General features: G+C 42.6%; 1 protein-coding gene and 1 long non-coding RNA gene across 2 annotated transcripts in view; one reads left to right on the forward strand and one right to left on the reverse strand.

Annotated features, from left to right (window-relative positions):
• The window catches only part of LOC144066887 (gonadotropin-releasing hormone II receptor-like), a 252,259-nt gene that overhangs the window by 140,534 nt on the left and 96,014 nt on the right, over nt 1–15,711 (reverse strand). The window lies entirely within an intron of this gene.
• Nucleotides 789–2,430, forward strand: LOC144066898 (uncharacterized). The gene is made up of 3 exons (XR_013297778.1): nt 789–919; nt 1,002–1,181; nt 1,831–2,430. It is a non-coding gene; the product is annotated as an uncharacterized LOC144066898 (long non-coding RNA).

A 15,711-nucleotide genomic window follows, 5' to 3' on the forward strand; every position in this document is an offset into this window, starting at 1 on the left:
GTTCAAGGTTGCAGGACTCATTTTTGAGTTACTTTAAATGAAGAATTTTTCAGTTTCCAACCAAGGTGGATCAGTCCTAGTAGTACACCTCCCTGACTACTTTCAACCTCAAAATTATGCAGTTAGACATTAAATTTTGAGAAAATTGGAATAAAAAAATGTTCCACGCATACTTTTTGTTCAAGGTTGTAGGTCAATGTAAATTAAGATTTTTTCATAGTTTTCAGTTAGTTAGTTCAGTATAGTCAGTTATAGGGTACACAAAGAGACAAAGTACCATCCGCACTTTCAATCAAACCGCCACTAGGGGGAGTCTAACCCGCGCCTGCCTGCACTGAAGTCAGGCAAGTGAACCTCTACAACTAAAGGTGGCTTCCAGGTTATTTATGAGGTTGGCAAATATTGTATCTGTTCGATTATTATGTACATAATTGTTAAATATTTTAAAAGAAATGTGTGTGTGGACATGAAGTGGTAGGAAGAATGATTTTGATGCCAGAATGTCTTTTTTCTTTGATGCAATTAATAAAACTTCTCCAAACTGCTGTTCGACATTCATTAAAGTGTGGAGAGAGATAAAGGAAAGACACCCTTTTTGATTTTTACTCGCAAGGAGGACGGACATCAACAACACAATTGATATTTTGCTTTATACTGCATTAAAATACACAGTACATAGGATACTGCATATATTTTTCTTGTTCATCAATGATCCACTGTCATTTCAAATTCTAGAAAATACAGTGAGAGTAACACGACGCTTTGTTGCTTTGACAGAAAATGCGTTTTGTTTTGTTGCGCAATAAAATATTGTTTTAAGATAATTGCTCTTTTATTTTCTCAACCAATTCAAAGTTTCATCAATCTAAACGCAGGAAACACAACGTTGAAGCAGGTTGTGACATCACATTTAAGAAGCGTGAGTAATTTATTGTCTTCTCCTTTTGAGTATAATTTTAAGAATGAATTGGAATCGTGTTTTTTAAACTGCAACTTCACAGTTAGCAAAATCAGTGTTTGGCACTAAACTTGAACTAAAGAGGAAAGAGCATGACGTCATAAAAGAGCGCTCCTTGACCTACGGTGTCGACTAATGAACAAGCAGAAACGAACTGGACAAGACTTTTTACACGTGGCACACTTCGCTTCTAAAATGTTTGCAAAGATAGAACGAATAGTAGGTAAGTTGAATTACATTATTGCATTATTTTCTAACAATATCAAACGCTGTTTAGTTTAGCCAACGAGTGATTGAAGCAAGTTCACCTGTTGCTGTTTGTAAATACTCGTGATAAGAAACTGACTTAGAAATGTCCAATTGAATGTACCAAGAGCTAACAAAAAGCTTTTGCTATCGTTTAATTGTGGGCTTTAAAAAAAAAATTCTGACAATGCAGATTATACTTTGCGTCATTCTAAATCAGGGGTAGGGAACCTATGACTCGGGAGCCATAAGTGGCTCTCCGCTAATCTGAGAGGTAAAATATGGAAACCACTGGTGAGAGAGCTGGGTCTCGATATTAGCAGCAGGATAACAATGTTGTCAAAAGAATTAAGAGACTTTTTGTTCTTTAAAAGTGGTGAAATGACCACAAAAAAATCCAACCATTATGTATTTTTACTTTCTAAGGCTCTCAAGAAATAACATTAAAGAATAAGAATTGTTTATTGCTCTCTCTGTCAAAAAGGTTTCCAATCCCTGTTCTTAATTGTTAATTGACTCCTGGAGGATACAAATAGGAACCTTCTGCGATCTTGTTGTTTAGCCCGTCAGTAGATGCAACTAAAATTGATATACTTATTCATGATGTTTTACTTTATTTTCTGTAGAGGACATCATAGAGGACCCTGCCAAATCAGAAGGGTGTCTTGCCATACCGAAATTTGAATGCGGTCAAGCTAGCTTAATTAAGCGTTTGAGCGCAAATAAGCGGACGCTCAAACAACTCTACCCCCTTCGTGTGCTCGCAGCACAGTCAAAAAAGAGCAACATATAACTCCAGCATTTTAATAATTTAAAAATTGAATAAACTACCATGATTTAAAAATACACACGTAACTCCACGAGTACAATATTATGTGAACACTGTAAATAAAGATGTCTTTTTTTTAATAGTTTCCAGTCAAGGTGGGTCAATCCTACTAGTACACTTCCCTGACTACTCACTTACTGAAAATTGTGCAATTTGACAGGTTAAATTTTGAGAAAATTGGAATTAAAGTTGCTACATGCGTACTGTGTTCAAGGTTGCAGGTCCAATTTTTGTGGTCATATAAATCAAGATTTTTTTTCATAATTTCCAGGCAAGATGGCTTAATTTAGAGAAAATTCAAATTATAGCTACTACATGTGCACTTTGTCAAGGTTCCAACTTCCAAGTCCAATTTTTCTGATACCGTAGTTTTTTTTCAGTTTCCAAGAAACTTGGGCAATGCTAGTACTAAACTTCAATGACTACTCAGAAATTCAAAATAATCTATGACAATGCATATTATTTGGAGAAAATTGGAATTAAAATTGTACATGTGCTCCTTGTCAATGCTGCAGGCCACATTTTTGTGGGACTTGTTAGAGTCTAAAATAGTTAGACGATAAGTTTTGGCATCTGACTCCAGCGGCTAAAACTGTGATTTATCGACTTAACAATGGTCCATATTCGGCATCAGAAGAGACGACCAGGGAGGATTCGACGGGTTAATTCACAGATAATTTATTCCTGACAAATTGATTGGATTGGATAATTTTATTCATCCCGTTTAGGTTGTTTTTACCAGTGCTGTGGGTCAGCAAGGGTCACCAAAAGGAATATTGTAGTTGAGTGACAAATGGATCACAAAACAAATTCACTGAACACTGCTCTCCGTCAAATCTGTCAGGCAAAAAGTACCATCCTATGGATGCAAGTTAAATAATGGGTCATTTGGGAGTAAATAGACATGGTTCAAATGAATTACTCAAGAGCCAGTACAAAGATAATCATATTACTTGCTTTTTAATATTAAACATCATCAATAAGCTGCCATTCAAAAAAATATTTTATTGAAAAGAAGACCAAGCAAATTCACAGATGGTGTTTTTATTAAAGCAGTAAAAAAGTACAAACTATGTACAAAAATTACAAATATAATACAAACTTACAAATTATGTACAAAGGAAATTCACAGATGGTAGTGGCAGTTTTTATTAAAACAGTAAAACTTACAAATTAAGCACAATGGCTTATAGGTACTGTAGTTTGTTTGGAAATAGATCAGAGTTTTCATAGTCATCCGTGAGCTTTTTTAACCGTTCATCAACAGCTGCGTATGACTTTTTGGTCTGTCCGGGCATAATACCGCCATAAGCCTGTTGTATTCGTATTTCCCAATCACATTTCTAATAATAATAATAATAATAATCGGACATAGGCCCTGTCGTCATTATCAACAACACACAAAAAGCCCGGAAACTGCGTGTGACGAAATTGGTGGTGCTTCTCCATAAGCTGCGTTTACTCGGCAAAAGACCTAAATAAGTGCAAGTTACGGAATCTTGTAATTTGGCATTCTGCTGTTATGGATGCAGGTCGCTTACCTCTCACTGTCTTTCACTTACCTTACCTTCAGTCAGCTAGTAGGAGGCAGATCACCACTCAAACATCTTTTCATATTACCGCAGAAGGGAATGTGTGTTATGTTACCGCAAGTTTAGATTTCTGATGGATGTGGGGAAAAAACTGTCCTTATGCCTATTTGTCCGTGCTTTGTGGGACCTATAGCGTCTGCCAGAGGGCAGCAGCTGGAACAGATTGTGACCAGGGTGGTAAGGGTCCCCTGTGATGTGTTCGCCAGGATGCTCTCTACAGTGGTTCTATAGAAGGTTATCAGAAGGTTGGTGCCCAAGTTGTTCTTCCTAAGTACCCTGAGGAAATGGAGTCGTTTCTGAGCCTTCTTCACCACTGCCGTGATGTTTGTAGACCATGAGAGCTTATCCGTGACGTGGACCCCCAGGAATTTAAAGGACTGGACCCTGTCTACACATACTCCATATATGAGGAGTGGGGCCAGATCTGTGCCGTGTTTGCGAAAGTCCAGTATTATTTCTTTAGTTTTCGTGGTTTTCAGTGTGAGATTGTTCACCGAGCACCACGAAGACAAATTGTTGACCTCATCTCTGTAAGCCGACTCATCCCCTCCTGAGATGAGTCCGACCACAGTGGTGTCGTCAGCGAATTTGATGATGGCGTTAGACTGGTGGGTGGGTGTACAGTCGTATGTGTACAGGGAGTACAGAAGAGGACTCAGTACACAGCCTTGAGGGGAGCCAGTGCTCAGTGTAATGGAGGAAGAGAGGTGGGGGCCAAGTCTAACAGTCTGTGGTCGGTTGGTCAAGAAGTTCTTTATCCAGCAGCAGATTGAAGAGGATAGTCCAAGGTGGGAGAGTTTGTCAGTCAGAATGTCCGGTTTTATGGTGTTGAAGGCTGAGCTATCGTCAATGAAGAGCATCCTCACGTAGTTCCCATGGTGCTCCAGGTGGCTCAGTGCTGTATGAAGAGCAATGGCAATAGCATCCTCAGTGGACCTGTTTGCTCTAACAGCAAACTGGTGAGGGTCAATTGAGGGAGGGATTGTACTCCTGATATGGCGGGCTACCAACTTTTCAAAGCACTTCATGATCACAGGCGTGAGTGCAACAGGCCTATAATCATTCATGCTGTCAATGGTTGGCTTTTTGGGGACAGGGATGATGGTGGCAGATTTCAGACAGGATGGAATGATGGATTGTTGCAGGGAACAATTGAAAATGTTTGTGAAGACTCCAGCCAGCTGGTCAGAACAGCCTTTGAGCACCTTCCCAGGTACTCCGTCTGGGCCAGCAGCCTTCCTGGTGTTCACAGACCGCATTACCAGTCTCACTTCCTGTTCCCGGAACGTCAGTGTATTGCTGCAGGATGGTGGTGGGGGTGTTGAGACTGGGTCTGATTTGTCAGTCTCAAAGCGGGTAAAGAAACGGATCAATTTCTCCGCTAGTGAGGCATCTGCGTTAACAGACATATTGTTATTGTAGTTGGTAATATGTCGTATTCCTTGCCACATCTTCTTTGGGTTATTTTCTGTGAAGTGCTCCTCAATTTTCTTGGTATATGCTGCCTTGGCCTTTTTAATGCCTCTTTTCAGCTCAGCTCTGGCAGCTCTATATTTTATCTTGTCCCCTGATCTAAAGGCAGAGTTACGGCCTTTGATGAGTGCCTGTGTCTCATTGGTCATCCAGGGTTTTTGGTTAGGAAAAACCCGTTTCGTTTATCTATAGTGACGTTGTCAATGCAGTTTTTTATGTAAGAAAGTACAGAGTCCGTGTAGTCCTGGAGGTTGTCGTGTACAAAAAGTTCCCAGTTGGTGCGGGAAAAACAGTCCTGCAGCGCCTTGTTGAAATCACCAGCGACAATAAAAACTCCATCGGGGTGGTCAAGCTGTTGTTTGTTTACAGGCGTTAGCAGGAGGTTAAGTGCCGTGTTAACGTTAGCATTCGGAGGTATATAGATAGCCGTTACTATGACGACAGTTGGCTCTCTCGGTAGTAATAGGGCCTACACCGTATTGCCAATAACTCTGAATCCGGGGAACAGTGAGTGTCAATGATCCTACTGTCACAACACCATTCATTATGTATAAACATGCACAGTCCTCCTCCTTTGCTTTTGCCTGTTAATTCTTTTGAACGGTCGTTCCGAAAAAGCGTTCGGCTAGCTAGCGATACCGCAGCGTTGGGGATATGCGAGTGTAGCCACGTTTCTGTGATGATAATAATATTACAGTTTCTACAAAGCTGTTGGTAGCAATACGAAGTTCCAATTCATCCATTTTGTGGATGATGGATCGGGCGTTGGTCAAAAAGATACTAGGAAGCGGTGCTCGGTGTGGTTGTTGTTTCAGCTTAGCAGCAAGGCCCGCCCGGCATACACGCTTCTGTTTTCTGTCCCTTCGCCGCCTTCGACGTGCTTTTGGTGGGCTGGCTAGCCACGGAGATCCCGGAGAGTTTGTTGAGAAATCGGATGTATCGCATATCCTTCCGATAGTGATTAAATCCTGGCGACTGTAAGATAACGAACGACACCGAACTGGAGAGCATAAAGCCGCTGCGTCAGTGCGCGCCGCCATCCATTGAGTTTGCTTATCAGACGAGATAAATTTGGATGGACAACTGACACTCTACATTGAAATGCGCAGTGCCAACCTTCAACAGAATTATTAGTGTGTGGTATTCCCAGCAAGGTCTTTTCTCTAACTCCATAAGGGGATAGCAAAACATGGACCGCGTCGCCCTCTCTTTGGCTCACCTAGCCAAGTAGACTCAAAGTACAGACGCTCCCCTACTTGCGAACGAGTTGGGTTCCGAGCGATTGTTCATAAGTTGAATTTGTTTGTAAGTTGATTCAGTGCTATATTTTGTATTATAATTTATGTTTAAGGCCTATACAAGTATATTGAAGGTTGATATAAGTGCATTTGCATGTTTAAGGCTTGTATAAGTAACACGCATTGGTTTGTACTGAAAAAGAGAGATTTATGTATTAGAAACTGGCCGAAAGAAGCGATCTAACGACGATTGCACAGTCTTCTTTTTTTCATCATAAATGATGCGGTAGCACTGTATGGCATCATTCAATTGATTTGCAAACTTTGTGCAACGTTCAATATTTGGGTCCTGCTGCTCGATCTTTCTGTTTATAAATGGTACTGACTGTCGAACAATTCAAGTTGTACATATACCGTATTTTCTCGATTATAACACGCAGATTTTTGCTATATAATTGATTCCAATAGATGGGGTGCGTGTTATAATCAATAACTAAAATAAATTACAAATTTTCGATCGAAAAAAGCATTGTCAAACTCACTTTGACGCACGGATTTTACGTCATCTCGTAAAGCCGATCGAAAATCGGAAAGCCGAGACCACCACTGCCCCCCTCTAGCCTCGTACTCGTCTCAGTTCACCCTCTCTCAGTTCAGTTTTGGACATTGTACAAGCAACATGGCATCAAAACGAGCAAGTTATACCGCAGCGTTCAAAAGAAAAGTCATCAAAGTGGCAGAGGAATTGGGCAACAGAGAAGCTGGAAGAAAATTCGATATTAGTGAAGCTAACATCCGTGGTTGGAGGAAGAAAAAAGACTCATTATTGAAAGAAAAAGCAACAGCAAAAGCATCAGGACGTGGAAGAAAAGCAATGTTCCCAGAGTTAGAGAAAGAACTTCTTAAAACGATTGCTGAGAGAAGAGCTGCAGGGTGTGCCATCAACACAGTCGAGCTGCGTATCCTCGCCCTGAAAATCATGAAAAAAAACAACAAGGATTCCGGCTTCAAATCGTCTGCATGTTGGTGCTATAAGTTTATGCAACGGCACGACGTATCTGTAAGAAAGAGAACGTCAATTGCCCAAAGGATGCCGGAGGACTACGAACATAAACTGATGGAGTATCAGCGGTTCATAATCAAGATGAGGAAGAAGCACCACTATGCACTTCGGAATACTGACTTTTGATCTGCCGAACTCACTGACTGTGGATTTTAAGGGTGTAAAGTCAGTCACCATCAAGTCTACAGGAAATGAAAAATCTTGCTTCACTGTGATGCTTGGTGCATACGGGGATGGCTCCAAGATGAAACCATATGTCATCTTCAAGCGCAAGACCCTTCCGAAGGATGTTGTGTGGCCATCTGGTGTCATCGTCCGCTGCCAGGAGAAGGGTTGGATGGATGAACATCTCACCAAGGACTGGATAAGAACAGTATGGAGTGCAAGACCTTCAACACAAAGACAACTGTTAGTTCTTGATGCATTCAGGTGTCACCGCATGCAGTGTGTGAAGGACATCTTAAAAGAAGCCAGAACAGATGTAGCCATAATTCCTGGAGGTATGACCAGCCAACTGCAACCGTCCCTTCAAGCAACAGATGAAGCAGAGATGGGCGGAATGGATGGCTTCAGGGGAGAAAACATTTACAGCAAGTGGCAACACCAGAAAGCCATCACTGCAGCTAATCACACAGTGGATCAAGAAGAGTTGGGACGCAGTGGAGCCTGCCATCATCACCAGAGGCTTCAAGAAGTGTTGCCTCACCAACAAGCTGGATGGTACTGAGGATGATGTGTTGTGGCAGGAAGAGGAAGTGGATGAAGGAAGCGTGGACGTTGATAGGATTCTCAACGAAGAGATGTATGAGGAGACGGATGAGAGGACAGACAAAGAGAGAGAGGAATATCTGCAGAGACTATTTAAAGATTCTGATGCGGACTCTTCATTTGAAGGATTCTAATGAATAAATTTGTACTCTTGATGAACACTTGTAGTTTAAACGCATGTGATAGTCTTTTCCATTGTGCATATCTTCAAATCATTTATTTATTCAATTTGTATGTTCCTTTTCTTGTTTGAGAATGACAATAGATATTTGAATTAAAACATGGTATTGTCAATTGAAATGTAGTCAATGTTCAAGGAAGTCTAAAAGGTATTGCAACATAACATGTCTACATGATATGTTTGTCCACTCTGTGTATCCCTTTTCACATAATAATCAAGTTCAACGCACATAATTGATTGTCCCTTTTGAAGTCTTTTAAGTCCCCATACACTCGTTAAGAGAAAGTAATGCACGACACTCAACACGCTCGTACCTGAAGATTTCTCTATCCGGTTTTGAACAAAACAATCGTGAAACGAAGAAAAAAAGGTAAGATTTCTGATTTTCGTCAGCGGGAAATTTTAGGTGCGCACTATATTCGATTACTGCGTTTTTCCAGATGTTTTTGGCCCAAAATTACCTGCGTGTTATTTTCGAGTGCGCGTTAAAATCGAGAAAATACGGTATGTGCAACGCTCATCACTCTCACGCGCATCAAGCTTCGTTATTATTGCCACTCGTTTCAAATGAAATGGCTTGCCTCTTCCTTGCAACTCCCTCAATAGAAGCCTTTCGGTTTTTACCAACCATATTCAATAATGGATGCATGAGATATTTAATGATACAAATGAAAAAGGTTCTTTGCACACGAGATACATTCATGCACTTCCGCATTGCAACCAAGAAGAAGGTAGATGCTGGGTGAGCTGAGCTCTCACAGCGCCAGGCGTCGGTATCAGCGGCGGAAAGAAGTACTACTCTGAAAAAGACGCGAAATACAAAATTGGACTTACGAACATTTTTCGACTTAAATGCAATTTGCAGATATGTTCGTATGTACCGTTCGTAAGTTGAATGTTCGTCAGTAGGGGAGTGTCTGTATGTGAGAGATTCTGCTAGTACTTCCTCTAGTTCCTCGTCTAGTGAAGCCATTAATGCATCAAATGCTTCTATGACATCGTCCTTTGGGACAAATGCCAGTGCTGAAAGTTGTTTTATTACGGAGGTATTCATTGGGTCATTATACCAATGTTGTAGGCTACATTCCTGAAATTTTCTCCAAAGGCATTGACCGAAATGGAAAAAGCATCCAGATATGTGAGCGTTTGGAAAATGCTTTTTTTATACTACTTATTGCAGCCTGTTCAAAATCAACAGTTATAGAACTAGGCTCTATAACACGGCTATCTTTAATCTTAGAAAATATCATATGTTCTTTGAGTTTTAGATTTTGGGATGCAGTATACCAGTGGAACGGTATGATTTTCTCCAAGAAGAGCATAGATGGTGTACAGTTGATGGTTGGCAGGTGCACTATTGAACGTACCGTCACAAAACCAGTGCTTACTTTTTGCCAATAGGTTGAGATTGGTGTCAGTTGCCATCAAAACAAAATCTACCTCTTCGAATAAAACAAATCTCTCCCCTCTTAACGTAACCTATAGTTTGTCTGTTATTTTGTTGCCATTTGTGAATGCCCCTTGCCTTCTCATCATCCTGTCAAGACTTTCATTTTTGGGAAGAGATCCACTTGACACTAAGGGAAAATTAGATGTGCAAGTCTGAATTATACTACTCGTAATCTCTTCAGTAGTGGAGGCTCGATCCTTAATCTTCTGTACTGTCTTGAGAACCTGACCCCTGCTGGTATTTGGTTGGTGAGAATGTTGCGTTGGGACACCTGATAGAACATCATTCACTATCCAAAGTCGCCCTACACATCTTCCTCTTTCTTCACATCTCCAATAGGTAATGCCTCTGTTTTTTTGTCGTTTTTTTTTTCAACTATATAAGCATACCCATCGTGGAGCAACTATCTCCCACCACGCTTGGTGACAGTGAACTCCATGGCCTGTAAGAAAATATTTTTTTTAATAAAAACAGCCATTTTTTAAATATATGTTGTAGTACAGACGCTCCCGTACTTACGAACGCAATTGGTTCCGAGCGATTGTTCATAAGTTGAATTTGTTTGTAAGTTGATTCAGTGCTATATTTTGTATTATAATTTATGTTTAAGGCCGATATAAGTATATTGAAGGTTTATATAAGTGCATTTGTATGTTTAAGGCTTGTATAAGTAACACGCATTGGGTTGTACTGAAGAAAAAAAAACATTTAATAAAATGGAGAGAATATGTACAGTACTGTAGAGAGAGAGAGAGAGAGAGAGAGAGAGAGAGAGATTTATGTATTAGAAACTGGCCAAAAGAAGCGACCTAATGACAATTGCACAGTTTTCTTCTTTTTTTCATCATAAATGATGCAGTAGCACTGTATGGCATCATTCAATTGATTTGCAAACTTTGTGCAACGTTCAATATTTGGGTCCTGCTGCTCGATCTTTCTGTTTATAAATGGTACTGAATGTGCAACGCTCACCACTCTCACACGCATCAAGCTTCGTTATTATTGCCACTCGTTTCAAATGAAATGGCTTGCCTCTTCCTTGCAACTCCCTCAATAGAAGCCTTTAGCTTTTTACCAACCATATTCAATATTGGATGCATGAGATATTTAATGATACAAATGAAAAAGGTTCTTTGCACACTGCAGATACATTCACGCACTTCCGCATTGCAACGAAGAAGAAGGTAGATGCTGGGTGAGCTGAGCTCTCACAGCGCCAGGCGTCGGTATTAGCGGCGGAAAGAAGTACTACTCCGAAAAAAGCGAAATACAAAATTGGACTTGCGAACATTTTTGGACTTAAACGCAATTTGCAGACATGTTCGTATGTACCGTTGTTCGTAAGTTGAATGTTCGTAAGTAGGGGAGCGTCTGTACTTACTATTTGCTTCCTAAATTCAGCTTTACTGATATCAAACCAAGAAAATCTCCCATGTTGAAGCTATGGCCTGCAAAAAAAAATATTTTTTAATAAAAACAAAGCCACAACTTTATATCTCGCTCTCTCGAAAGGTGGTCTCTGAGACGTGAAATTCACACTTCTCAGCCTTGGCGAATAGGCGGTTCTCTAGGAGACGTTGCAACACCTGGCGCACATGCTGCACAGGCTCCTCGAGGCTGCATGAAAAAATCAAGATCTCATCCAGATAAATAAATACAAATCGGTTGAGCATGTCCCAGAGGACGTCATTGATCAGGGACTGGAACACTCCTGGGGCATTGCAGAGCCTAAAAGGAATTACCAGGTATTCAAAATGTCCCTGGGGGGTGGAGAAGACCGTCTTCCATTCGTCCCCCTCCCGAATCCGGACCAGATGGTAAGCTTTACGGAGGTCTAACTTTGTAAAAATGCAAGAGCCGTGTAGCGGGGTAAAAGCCGAGTTAATGAGTGGCAACGGGTACCCGTTCCTGACCGTGATCTCATTCAGGGCTCGGTAGTCGACACGGGCGCAGCGAGCCGTACTTGTCGACAAAAAAAACCCTGCCCCGACGGGGGAAGAAGGGCGAATCTGTCCAGATGCCAGCGCCTGGGAGATGTAGTCATCCAGTGCCTCCCGCTTCGGCCTGGAGATGTTGTAGATCCGGCGCCTAGGAAGAGAAGCACCGGGCAATAAGTTAATGGCACAGTCGTAGGGGCGATGTGGGGGGAGTGCTGAGGCCTGGTCCTCGCTAAACACCCGTGAAAGGTCCCGATAGCACTCGGGTACTATTGATATGTCAGGGGGGTCCTTCCTCGGTGGTGACACTAGGGGTAAGTGGGCTGCCTGGAGGCACTTGGTGTGGCATGCCGGGCTCCAGGCTACCACGTTGGGTCCCCTCCAGTCGATCACCGGATTGTGCTGTCTTAACCATGGTAGGCCCAGAACAATAGTCGCCTCCGGGCAGTCCAAGATGTAGAAGCACGCCATCTCCTGGTGGTTACCAGATAGGCGATTAGGTTCGCGGTGCGGCGATATCTGTTACCTGGGGAGCGGCTGGGGTTGGCTGTGCACGTGGTGAGTGAGGCAAGGGCGTTAGTTGTGCCCGTATGGCATCTAGGGTCTGAGCCATGCTCGACACCTCAGTCAAGAGGTAGATTATAGCTTGAGTGTGCTGGTCTACGACCTGCGAAGGTGGGTCGGTGGGGGCTTGGTCTGCGCCCGCGGGGTCCATTCTGGCTGGATCGTGCTGTTACGATCCTGGGGGGGGAGGACCCCAAAGCAGGCGAGGGTACGAGTCTGGTTCGTTCAAATCTTTATTTCGATCGTCCGCGAGGCGGGCGAGCACAAGAGGTGACGATGCAGGCGGGTTGTAAGCCGTAGCGGGAAGCTCGGCGTGGTTGTTGCCCTTGGTCCGTGATCCGTAGTCGTGGTCCTTGGTCCTTGGTCCTTGGTACGTGGTCCGTGATCCGTGATGGTGGTCGGGGTACTTGGTCCGTGATACGTGGTCGTTGTCCTTGGTCCGTGATACGTGGTCGTTGTCCTTGGTCCGTGATCCGTGGTCGTAGGGTGCAGAGCGTGGTCGGAATCCTGGGTGTAAACAAGAGGTCGAGTATCAATAAGACAGGTAGGTAAAACGCGGGAGGGTACCTCACAGTATTCTGTTTGACGATTCAGCAGCATGGTCATGTTCCTGGTGGCCTTAAATACTCCTTGTAGGGTAATGACTCACACCTGGCAGCACCTGTAATTGGGTGACGGGCGTAACCAGCCACCAGTCTAGTCTGGGGCCTGACAATCAGTCTCTTGTTTGCAGCAACCGAACATGTATCTCTCATAGGTCACGTTTCTTGCAGGTTTGAAATACTCCCCCAACGCATTTAGGATGGCAGTTGGGTCTTTCCTTTGATCCTCCGTCAATACCACGTTATGTACAGACACTCCCCTACTTACGAACGAGTTAGGTTCTGAGCGATTGTTCATAAGTTGAATTTGTTTGTAAGTTGATTCAGTGCTATATTTTGTATTATAATTTATGTTTAAGGCCTATATAAGTATATTGAAGGTTTATATAAGTGCATTTGTATGTTTAAGGCTTGTATAAGTAACACGCATTGGTTTGTACTGAAAAAAAAAACATTTAATAAAATGGAGAGAATATGTACAGTACTGTATAGAGCAGGGGTGTCCAAACTTTTTGCAAAGAGGGCCAGATTTGGTAAGGTGAAAATGTGTGGGGGCCGACTATTTAGCCTGACATTCTTTCAACCATTAACATTAAATACAAATTAACTTTTTGGGATTTTTTTTAATTACAAATGGCATACTTTTACTTTTACATTTTTTTTTTACATTTAGGTTTTTACCGAAATCACAAACCACAAAAAATTAAGAAAACTATAAAGGATATCTAAGTTCATGTGAAACATTACATATTATTCACTATTATATGCTCACTGTAGGAAAAGTGCTGAAAACAAAACAATGATCACTGCATATTCAAACTGTGATTTTGACCATCACAAAAAAATTAATTAACTGAGATTTAAGAATTTATTCAACTCAGAGGACTTAACAAAGGTCTTGCCTGCACTAATGTGAAGGGTGATACTAGGATCTTGACTGCAGTATGTAGTCCATGTCTGGCTCAAGAGCAGTGGTTTTGATGCGCAAGACGTCACGCAGGTGAGAGTCACTCAGTCTCGTCCTCATGCGGCTCTTGTTAATGTTCATAACGGAGAATGTCTTCTCGCACATGTATGTGGAGCCAAACAAGCTCAGCATTTTCTTAGCAAATGTCCGAATTGCTTGGAACCTGCCTTCATCCAGCTGGCGGTAGAAGTTGACAAGAGGGAGCTGTTGGTGCCGACTGCGATGCTCGGCGTCACACTGCAGCTCAATGAGCTCCAGTTGCAGGTGGTCTGGAGCGTCATCAGGGTCCACGGAGAAAGGAGAGGAAAAAAGCGTGATCTCCTTTTCAATAGCTGCAAAGTCCCGAAAGCGCTGCTGAAACTCCTCAACCAGAGATGAGATGTCTGCTGCATACTTTGTCATTTGCGCACTGATATTGATCTGTGGGAAACTGGTCACAATTTCCTGCAGCGACGGGAAATGTGCGGTATTGGGCTGCGCCTGTGACAGGTGTCTTTGGAAAAGTAGCAGCTTGGTCCGAAAGGCTTTGATGTGTGAATACAGTTGGCTTACCACTGCATTTTGCCCTTGAAGGCTTGTGTTCAGCGCATTCAGATGTCTCGTTATGTCAACTAAAAATCCCAAATCAGCCAGCCAAACAGGATCATTTAATTGTGGCATGGGTTGTCCCTTTTTAGTCAAGAATTGTCCAATTTCCTCCCTGAGAGAGAAGAAGCGCTGCAGCGCAGACCCCCGACTGAGCCACCTTACGTCGGTGTGATACAAAACATCTCCGTATTCAGCCTGGATGTCGAGAAGAAACTGTTGAAACTGGCGGTGGCACAGCGCTTTGGAGCGAATATAATTAATAGTCTTTATCACCGGTTTCATAACATCATATTTCATATATTTGGCACAGAGAACTTCTTGATGAATAATACAGTGGAGTTTAATAGCGCTGCCTCCTTCTTCGCTGACTTTGTTACAGACAAGGCTTGATAATCCACTCCGCTCGCCAGCCATGGCAGGTGCGCCGTCCGTAATAATCCCGGTGACTTTATTCCACTGTAGTTTCATGTCATCTACGGTGGAACAAACAGAAACAAATAAATCCGTTCCTCTTGTTTGGCCCTTCAGACTCTGGAGGTCCAGAAGCTCTTCACTCACGTTCATGTCATTGTCCACTCCTCTTAAAAAGATCAGTAACTGAGCGGTGTCGGACGCATCCGTGCTTTCATCGCACGCTAACGAGAAAAAGTCAAACTCAGTTCCTTTTGCCTCTAACTGTCTCTTAATATCTAATGAAACGTCTTCAATTCTCCGTACCACAGTATTACGAGCCAGGCAAATATTGGCAAACTCTTGCTTCTTCGCGGGACAAATTTTCTCAACCATTTTCATTACACAGTCTTTAATAAATTCACCCTCAGTGAAAGGTTTGCAGTGCTTTGCAATCAGCGTTGCCACTTCGTAGCTTGCCTTTGTGGCATTTTCATTTGACTCACGGACTCTTGTGAAAAAGCTTTGCTGTGCCGTTAAAACAGCTTCCAGTTGCTTCACTTTTTCACCGCGTTTGTTCCCAGTTAGCTTGTCGTAGCTAGCATGTTTCGTCTGGTAGTGCCTCTTGATGTCGAATTCCTTGAAAACAGCCACAGTCTCTTGGCAAATTAGGCAGACACAGTTGTTTCGTATTTCAGTGAAAAAATACTCAAATTTCCACTTGTCCTGGAAGCGGCGGCCCTCGCGGTCAACTTTCCTTTTTTTGTTTACAGACGCCATGTTAGAAATGGGCTGGGCTGAAACGATCACGCAAGGTCAAGGGTCACGGCGGCCAGAGTGCGGCCACAGGGCTACTGCCATCTTC

This window comes from Stigmatopora argus, chromosome 21 (genome assembly GCF_051989625.1).
Source record: "Stigmatopora argus isolate UIUO_Sarg chromosome 21, RoL_Sarg_1.0, whole genome shotgun sequence".
Classification (NCBI taxonomy): Eukaryota; Metazoa; Chordata; class Actinopteri; order Syngnathiformes; family Syngnathidae; genus Stigmatopora; species Stigmatopora argus.